This window comes from Macrobrachium nipponense, chromosome 8 (assembly GCF_015104395.2).
Source record: "Macrobrachium nipponense isolate FS-2020 chromosome 8, ASM1510439v2, whole genome shotgun sequence".
NCBI lineage: Eukaryota > Metazoa > Arthropoda > Malacostraca > Decapoda > Palaemonidae > Macrobrachium > Macrobrachium nipponense.
In genome coordinates this window covers 35,788,067-35,796,977 of record NC_087203.1, presented here as the reverse complement: position 1 = coordinate 35,796,977, position 8,911 = coordinate 35,788,067, and the positions used below count along the sequence as shown (strand labels likewise).

General features: G+C 35.6%; 1 non-coding gene across 1 annotated transcript; it reads right to left on the bottom strand.

Moving 5' to 3' along the window:
- Nucleotides 1–7,078: 7,078 nt before the first annotated feature.
- LOC135223370 (U1 spliceosomal RNA) lies at nt 7,079–7,241 on the bottom strand. The gene has a single exon (XR_010316493.1). It is a non-coding gene; the product is annotated as a U1 spliceosomal RNA (small nuclear RNA).
- Between the last annotated feature and the right edge of the window lie 1,670 nt (nt 7,242–8,911).

Below are 8,911 nucleotides of genomic sequence, written 5' to 3'. Positions count from 1 at the left end.
CTTTTACCATACCCTCAGGATCAAGCTTTCAAATTTAGGAGCATTATCGATTGAACATCTGTCTTGGTATGAACTAAAAAACTATTACGCCCAAAGCGAGTTACTTCTGGGCTCCCAACGTTGCCGATCTTCTGGCTTACCAACCTTTTCACCTTGAAGAGGTTGCCTCTCTCACCATGTGTAGTGATAATTAACCACTTAGCTTGGGTCTGGTGATCTGGATATTTTAACTTATTCTACTAGCATCTTTTATTTCATTTGGTGGTTTATAAATGTCAAGATACCTAGGGACCTCTTCTGTCTCTACAAGTCCAACACTCATAGAATCCGACCTAAATTCTCTAAACGCTCTGTGAGCTTCTGATTCATTGTTGAAAATTATCCAGAATTCAAAATAACCATAATTTTTGCCAAGTTTATTCCTTAATTCTTTGATGTTCCCAAATTTACAAAATTCATTAAATATTGTGTCATAATTCCAGTCTAAAGGGACTGGTTTCACATGCAGAATGTTTGTAACAAGGAGCTCATTTGAAAAAGGCTCCAAAGTTACAATGGAGGAATTACCAGGTTTTTCCTTGTCCTTATCCTTGCCTAAGTCGTCAACCGAAGGTCTAATTGATGTCGCCATAAGACGAAGGATTTATGATTCGTCCAGGTAGCCCCCCCACCCACCACCATGGAGCACATTTAGAGGACAGTGTTATCCCATACAGGGCTGCCCTAGGGGTACCACCCCAGATATACACCCCACCCTCAGTGCTTAAGGCGTCATGATGTCCGTCGAGATCAGACCCAGCACTAAGAGCAGGGTTTGACATATAAACTTTCCCCTCGCTCGACCACGTTAGGTACTCGAGTTCTACGGGTGAGGTGGCATGCCAACCATCCTCACCCTCCACCAAATCCAATGAATAAGTCCAAATCATGTCCAAAATCAATCCAAAAGTCATCAACATAAAATCTGTACCTTATAGGGGGAGGAAGCAGAAGGATGAAAAGTTTTAGTAAAAGGAAAAGAGCTGACTTATTTAGTTGGATCAACAGCTGGGCACCAAGGCCCAGCGAGAAAGTAGTTCCCACCTTGCATCAGGGCCCAGCTGCTGAACCCTAAGCCCCCCCATCCTCGGCAAGGCTTCAGCATCTGGGGGGGGCTGAGGCTATTGCGCAAAGCTCCGCTGTGAATATTGAAGCTGTATTGGGTAGAGAGAACTGATATGATCTGTCCTGGGACACTGCAGCATATCCCACTCCATGTTCCGATTTAGATCCATCTGTGTATATTGCATAATGTGGACCTTTTCGGTTTATATGCTCTATTGTATGTTGTCTATGGTGTGATGGCGTATATAAGTTTTTTTTTGATAAATATTTCAATTGTGTGCAAGTTTTCATTTTATTCATTGTCCAAGGCGGAGGTAATTTTATTACTGGAGGAATTTGTATATTTACATTAGTGACTCAAACAGTCTTCTAGCTCTAATTGGAAAAGGGGGTGGATGATTGTTAATAAAAATATCTCTTTGTTCAAATAATTTTTTTGTTGGAGAATCGCTTGTCTTGATTCTCAAAGCACTCTTCATTATTACAAGCTCTCCTATGGAGTAGAGAGAGGTAGTTACACCACATTCAACCTGTAAGGAAGATGTCGGTGATGATTTAAAGCTCCTGAACATATTCTAAGGCCCTCATTATGAACTGGGTCCAATGCTTTCAGTGTTGCGTCTGACGCCGAGCCATATACTTCGCTACCGTAATCAATTATAGACAGGACTGTTGCTTTATACAGTAATGTAAGGGTTTGTCTATCGGCTCCCCAAGTGGTGTTTGATAATTTTCTAATTAGAATTAATGCTTTTTTACATTTTGATTTCAAGTATGTTATGTGAGGTTTCCAGTGTCAAGATGCGGTATGCAAATTACTAAACCTAAAAATTTTGCAGTTTGTCTAATTGGTAGTATCTAAGATTTCTGATTTTTAAATCTATCACTTCACCATTCATCCACCTTTTATCTTTATAAAACACTACTGCTTGAGTCTTATGTATGGATAACTTAAATCCTACAGATTGAGTTCCATTCATTTATTTTTTATTATACTTTTATTAATGATAGCGTCTTCTGCATGTTTAATACGAGAGGCTGAATAATATATCGCAAAAATCATCCAAGTATAGGTTGCTTTTAATTCCAGTAGGCAGATTTTTATTGATATCATTGATTGCAAGGGTAAACAGTGTGCCACTAAGGACACTTCCCTGTGGAACACCATTTTCAAGTGGAAATGTTCTTGACAATACATCATCAATTCTCACTTGAAAACTACGATTTGTTAAAAAATTTTGGATGAATCTAGGTAAATGTCCACGGACGTTGTTATTTTTGTAAACTTTTTAATATAGGGTACCTCCAGGTAGTATCGTAAGCCTTTTCAATGTCAAAAAAGACTGCTACAGTTATTTGATTCCGCTCAAATCCTCTTCGTATATGGTCTTCGAGGTAGAGAGAGAATCTAACGTAGATCTGTTGCACTGTGACCCGAATTGAGGGGGAGTCAAGATTTTATTTTCTCGAATGTGCCATGTTAATCGAGCATTTACCATTTTTTTCTAGTAATTTGCATAAGCAACTTGTTAGAGAAATTGGTCTGTAGTATTTGCATCACTTGGATCTTTTCCAGGTTTGGGGATAGGAATTATTTTTGCTTTACGCCATTCATCAGGAAATAAATTTCTAAGCCATAAATGATTATAAAATTGTAACAAGTATGTCTTTGCCAGAGGTGCTAAGTGGCAGATCATCTCAAAACAAATATTGTCACCTCCAGGAGCAGATTTATTGCTGTTAGTGAGAGCATATTCTAACTCTTCCATATTAAATTTCCTATTATAATATATGTCTTCTATTGTTTCAAAATTTATTGCTATTAGTTCTATATTATTTTTCTTTGTGCGGAAGTGGTCATCTAAATTTCTATCACAACTTACATTAGCTAAGTTTTCTCCTATTATGTTTACTTATTTCTTTAGGATCGAGTATTCTTTTTCCGTCTTTTAATATGGCATGTCTGGGAGGTTTCACATGGGTACCATTTATTTTTCTGAATTTTTCCCATATTTTTTGTATGGGAGTATTATTAGAGAGATCTGAAACATATTTCCTCCATGAAATTATTCTTCCTTGAATTACTTCCTTTCGGAATTTTGCAGATACTTTGTTGTATATAGGCTTCAATGCATCATTTCTAGCAACAATATTGTCATTTTTTGTAAAGTACCTTCTAATATTGATGTTTTATTTATTTTACTGAACTTTCTATTCAAATTATCCAATCGTCTCCCTATAGTGTGTTTTGTATATTATTAATCCTGTTAGCTTTTCAGACCACCACGGAACTTTGTGTTTTGTTGGATGGGGTTTTGATTTTGGTATTGCTTTATCAGCAGCATCTTTGATGTAATTAACAAGAAACTTATTAGTTTCATTATGATCTTTCAGATATTCAAATGGCGGTATACTTCTTGTATGCATTTCATATTGCTCCCAATCTGCTTTATAAATGTTATAGTGAGGAACATGTTTTGCTGGATTATTTTGTAAAAAGGAAATTAATATTGGGAAATGATCACTGGTGTACAAGTCATCAATTGTGTTCCAATCTAATTTGTCAACTATACTTGTTGAACAGAGAGTTAAATCTACAGAGGAAAATGTTCCATGCGTTTTTGAATAATATGTGCTAACTTCATCATCATTTATACAACACATGTCATTTGAATCTATAAGTTGTTCTACTTTACTTCCTGTTCTATTTGAGTTTGAACAGTTACAATCCCATATTGGGTTGTGAGCATTAAAATCCCCTAATATTATTATAGGTTCTTTGATATTTTTAATAAATTCTCCAAGTTTATCAATATCGTAATGTTTATTTGGTTGATTGTAATAATTATATATTATAATTATCGTTTTTAATTCGAATTCTAATACCTGATATTTGGAGGTCAGCAATTTTTACTGGTACTTTGTCATAACATACTTTGTTATGTACATATATGGCTGTACCTAAATTTCCTTCTTCTTCCTGTGATGTTGATATTAAGGTATATTTAACCTATTGTAGGTATTGTATTATTGACATGTTGTGAGCATAATATCATAGATTCATATTCCTTTAATAACCTTTGTACTTCTCCCAGGTGTAATCTGGTCTGTAGACCATTTACGTTCCATTGTATAATATAAACTATTGAAAAATATTATGTTATATCGGTCGTGTTTTGTTTTCTTTTTTTGTATTTTCATCAACTTGAATTTTTTCTAAAATTTTATTTACCACATTCAGTTGTTTATCTTTATAATATTTTAAGTGCTCAATACACATACATCCTTTTTCATGGGTGTTTAAATCGGTGGCCTCTTTCTTTCTATATTTCATAAAATTTCTAATAATGTTTGTTAACCAATCTTTTGTTATATTTTTGTTTTCATTGCACAATGCAATGAAGCAATCATTGCAGCCACATGTGTTGTCATGTTTATCTACTGCTTTGTTTGTTCTTGTTATACCAATTATTGGTGATGGAGTAATCTTATCACCCTTGACATAGTCACCTTCATCCATGGTATGGTTCTCCTCCACTTCTTTGGTGTTTTGGATCTCTGCATCCATAGGTTTTATTATTATTTTAGGAGATAAAGGTATTTTCTCATTTTGTTTTTCTTCTTTCTTCATATCTTTGGTTTTTGGTTTAACTGATATTTCTCTAATTATAGTTGGTTTCTTCGTTTTTGGTGGTGTTCTCTCTAAAGGTCTTTTTTTTTCTTTAATTTTCGGTACATCACAACTTCCTCCTTCCACCTCTGTGGTAGTATCTTCTTGTGCTTCTATATGCATTAACACTTCAAATGAATTTGACAGAATATTATCCAATTTATTTGTACTTGTTTCCAGATTCTTTACTATCTCAGTTTTTTCCTGCATATTACTGACTTCTTCTTGAGACCCACTTTGCTGCATCTTGCTACTTCTATCTGTATGATTTTTTGTATCAATACTGGTTCCAGTTATAGTAGAATACGTACGTTTTCTTAGCGGGATCTTGAATTCCTCTCACTTTCAATTCTAATTTAGCCTCTGCTATGGACATGCCTGATCTTTCTTTTTAACATTTTTAATTCCGTATTGTATATGTAATACATGCATTCTTTGGATCTTGCATGATGATTCTGATCACAGTTTACACATTTAGGCTCACCGCACTTCCATTTGGTGGTGTTCTCTGTAGATCCACAGTAAGCACATACCGGTTCATTCCTGCAATTTCTCTTTGTGTGTCCATACTTACTGCAATTTTGACACGGTGCAGTGGCTTTGGTATATAGGGTCTTAACTCTCTATTTTGTCCTAAAATTTTTATTTTTTGAGGTAGTTGTGAACCTTCAAATTTTATTTTTGCTATTTTTACTACTTGTTTACTGCCTCTTTTACTTGTAATATCATATACCTCGCAATCTTCAACATTGGGGTATCTCTTTTTCAAAGAGTCTAAAAGCATTTTCTTATTAATTGGTTCATCATTATTGTCTGGAAGTACAATGGTACCCTGAATGCTGTTCATATTGTCATGTTTTTCCACTTTAACATTAATAGTATCTATAATTTTTAAAGACAAATAGTCTTCTGACTGGCTTTTTGTTGTGGCTTCTATAAGCCAAGTCTTCTCTTTTATTTTTCTGAAAGACATTTCTGTCGTTGGATGTCTGTTTAGTAAAAAATTTTCTAATTTCAAGGCTGAAAATATTTGTTCAGCTTCCATGGTTAGAAACCTTGACCAACTTCCACTCCCAAAGAGGGAGTCAAAGTGAATCAAGGTTGGGTCATGACGGTACTGATATTTCTTTGGTTTAATATATGGTATTAATGTTTTAATACCAAACTGGTCTTTTTGATTTGAGCTTCCGTTAGATTGGTCCAAATTCGTGCCAGAAGTCGTAGGGATATTTTTTAAATTTTCCATATAATAAATTTGTAAACTTCGTCCAGGATGAGGTCCCTCTCACCAGGGAGGCCCAACAGGGGGAGGAGCAATACTGTTACACAGTGGTAACTACCCTGGGACACTCACCTGGATATACGCCATACCCACAATGCCTTAAGGGTCGTCAGTCCCATGAGATCGGACCCAGCACTGCGGGCATGGCTTGACATAAAAATTTCCCCTCGCTCAACCACGTCAGGTACTCTAGTTTTACGGGTGGAGTGGCATGCCGTCCAACTCCACCCTCCATCAAGTTAAAAGAGCAGTCAATTCAATAGTCCAAAACTATGCCAAGGTCGTCAACGAAAGGAGGAGAAGTGAAATGGGGAAATTTAAAAGGAGGAGGAGTAAAGGAGTTAAAGGTCCCAATGTTCAGTTGGATCCACAGCAGAGAGCGCAGGCATAAAGGGGCATACTCTCTCTGCAGTGGATCCCTAAGCCCCCCACCTCGTCAAGGAGTTGGGATCAGGGGGAATAACCTTACAGCCATAAAGATTTAGGTGACAGTAAATGTGAAACTGTGAAATATATTGCAGTTGATGAAAGGTTGTGACCTCTCAGACTATAGCAAGATAGAAAGTGTATATTGAAAAATTACTTTTTGAGACAGAAGAATTCAGCCTATTGAGACTTACAGATGAACGAACACATACTTGGTTTTGAAATGATACAAAACATACTTTTTACTCAAATACAATAAAACTGCTGATGACTAGTAATAGTGCAATTACTTCAGTGATCAGTGTGTTAGCCTGTTCCGCTTAGAATATAATCAACTTTGTATGCTCAATCTGAAATAAGTGACAAACATAAAAGAAATGTGACAAACATAAAATGATTTGTATTTCATTCTATCACTGTAAAACAATATCCATTTCTAAATCTTTAGAAACAACTGACCACAGATTAGCTTTCTGCAGATGTGTTAACATTCATAACTTAAAATTTTGGGAAATACATTCACTGACGGTCAACAGTCAACTACCAATATGCGTTACTTTAGCTGCTAGCAATTAATTTGTGATATGAGGATTATTAGAGGGATAGCGCGAACGCAGTCCCTCGCTACCATAAATTTCGCACCCGAGTTGACCACATTTGGGTCAATCGCAAGGGTCAGCACCACCGGAGTGCAATGGTGAGCCTCACCTTGGGGGAACCGCCTTCATGATCATGGTGTCCCCTGTGCCAGGTAAGTATGCTCAACCACCCTGCACTTGCACACAACATGCCGCACACTGCATACAATCAACGAATAGAAAACATATGATGGTATTAATGAATTATTACGAAATAATAACCCTACAGACTGATAGCATGTCTTTTTCATTGATAATTTCCAATTTGAAAAATCTGAATTATCCATAAAAGAGAGTAGAACAATTTCAAAAAAATTACAGAAGCGTCTGATGACATAATACAAGGTAGAGGTAAGTAAGCCTCAATTGCTTGCATTAGATTCACAAATATTACAGATTAAACATTATTCAGAACGTTCTAAACCTTTGGACATTACTCTTATCACTTAGGTTAACGTCAATTTCGGAATCGCTCATTTTATCCTGTTAATTTTTCAAATTAAATTCAACATTGAACGCAAGATAAGTATGATACAGCTCTAACATTTCTCACGACTCCCGTTAGGTGGTGCTTCGATCGCCGATGAATAAACAGCGGGAATTTTAAATAGTGCCAATTTCATTTATCAAGTTGAAGCGAGCAAAAGACTGGCTTAATTTAAAACAAGTGATGTTTCCTAGACAGAAAGTAAGGAGTATTTATTTGAAACGTGCGCTTAAAGCCAATTTCATTGTTTTCCTTTATTTACAGGATTAAAATTACTTATATCTGTTTTGAAAAGCTGAAACGTTCATGCAATGCAATTTAATATACAAGAGCTGATGTTTCTACTCATCCTTATCAAATTAAGAAAAAAATCTATGCATCGCCAGTTCTCAATACACACTATGGAGGGGCAAGCACTTCACATTTTGCCAAATTAGAGAGAACATCGAAGAAAAGTAACAGAAAAACTGACCTCGATCTGTGCTTTGTACCAAACCTCAATACCTGCATGTAATTCCAAAATGTTAGAAATTTAAACTCTACAAACATAATGCCAACTTATGTAAGATTTTTAAGTTACTGAACAGTGAGATTGCTTTAATGAGATAGATACATAATTCTCTATTCGGCTAAATACAGTGAAAAGAATGTTTACGAAAACAACCTAAAATGTTCACTTCCTGGTAAGAACAGTTGAATCGAACTCGGATCACTCGGTTGCGAGCCGAGGGTGCCCATTCACAATGAATAAACGAACCGTGAAATTCAGGCATGAGGCCACTTTTTTCTAGTTCTTCCATAAGCCAATGAAATGAAGTTGGATGTGGTTAGATAATAGGATGAAGAAATCTAGAAAATATTTCCACAGAGATACAGAATGCTCATTACGTATAAAATTAACTGCAATAATTGTAACATTTATCTGTACCCAGGTTTTCAAATGCCATTAATTAAACTACATGTATATGAAGTTTACCTTCATATACTCCAATTAACGATCATATATCTACAGACTACAGGTACGTAAAAGGGGATTGGAAGAACGTAACTAAGTATCCCTTGTGAGTAAAACTTCATTTTCTTTTCGACTTGGAAGTGATCGTTTTCTTTGGTGACTGTACCGTTATCTAACTACATTACATAAATTTTAAATTAATTACAACTTATAAAATTTAGCATTTTCCTTCCGATCTGATATTCATCTTATCAACCACTACTGATAAGTTACACCCTCAAAAGATGAGAGACATTCCTCACTAGAAGAGGAGAAAAAATAAACTGCAAGTCCCTCTTTTTTTAATGTT